This window comes from Alligator sinensis, unplaced genomic scaffold (assembly GCF_000455745.1).
Source record: "Alligator sinensis unplaced genomic scaffold, ASM45574v1 scaffold592_1, whole genome shotgun sequence".
In the NCBI taxonomy this organism is placed as follows: domain Eukaryota; kingdom Metazoa; phylum Chordata; order Crocodylia; family Alligatoridae; genus Alligator; species Alligator sinensis.
This window is the reverse complement of record NW_005842214.1, coordinates 834603-834879: the sequence shown is the minus strand read 5'-3', so window position 1 is coordinate 834879 and position 277 is coordinate 834603.

The following is a 277-nucleotide window of genomic DNA, read 5'->3' as shown; positions in this document are numbered from 1 at the left end:
TGTGAGTCCTGTGATGGAGGGAGCCCAGCCTCATGTGTCCTTGTGGCAGTTCAGTCACTTATGGTCCCCTACTCTTACTTTTTCTCCCTTTCTCTCTTGACGTCTGTCCTGGGGCTTCATCCAACCATGTGAGGAACCTGAAGCTGGAGGGAATCCAGTGGGGAGTGAAACCCAGTGACTCACCTGCAGTTCAGCCCTTGTTCAGTCTGGAGCCTGCTGCAGAAAGTTTCAGCAACATGCCTGGGTCTCCCAAGCTTGCTTGTCTTGCCACCAAGCC